Below are 813 nucleotides of genomic sequence, written 5' to 3'. Positions count from 1 at the left end.
ACAGGAGCACAGTCATCCTCTTGGTAGAGGTCGGGTAGGTGCTGTTTGCACGGAAGCTGGCCCCCAGCCCCAGGAGGAGAGCTGTCCGTGCACAAAAAGGAGGGGACATAGGACTGTTTGAGGTCTGGCTACCACCGTGCTGGGCCACAGCCCACTGAGTGGAGTAAGGCTCAGGGCAGTGTTCCGTGGGAATGAAGTGGAGGACCAGACAAGAACGGGGAGCTCAGGTTGCTCCCCAGTGCCCAGCTGTAAGGCTCCCCACTAGGACTTCAGGGCTGGGGAGTGAGGGGCAGGACTGGACCTATCTGCTGCTGTTGTTCAGCGGGGAACGCAGAGCCTCACAACTTTCTTCAGCCTGGATACCCCCAACCCTACTAGAAGACATGGTTTGTGCTTCTGAATCAGGGCGCCTCTAAGTCCTAGGCCTGCAGTCGGCTTCCTCAGGACAGCTCAGAGCCCTGGTTCGGTGGGACCCGGGAGTTGCAGTCAGCTCAGCCTGGCTCCGGGAGCCCATTCCGCGCACCTTTGCAACTCAGCATTAGCAGCATTATGCTGATGGCCTGAAATGGGCCGCGGTGGGAGCATTACACAGAAATTGGTAAATGTTACGAACCACCGCTTATTTATTTGCCTCCAAAAGGTGGTTGTTAAAGATTTACCAGCACGCTCCCTGCCCTGCGTGAGAGGTGAATCTGATGTTCTCATCAGCTCGAATTCCTTCTGGGACCTGCTCCTGCCCCTTTGCCCCAGGACCCCTGTCCACCTGTCCATTGATCCTTGCTGCTGCCCTCAAGCCCTGGATGATGGAGTAAC

Source organism: Ursus maritimus, unplaced genomic scaffold (genome assembly GCF_017311325.1).
Source record: "Ursus maritimus isolate PB19 unplaced genomic scaffold, ASM1731132v1 scaffold_6, whole genome shotgun sequence".
Classification (NCBI taxonomy): domain Eukaryota; kingdom Metazoa; phylum Chordata; class Mammalia; order Carnivora; family Ursidae; genus Ursus; species Ursus maritimus.
This window is presented reverse-complemented; position numbering follows the sequence as displayed.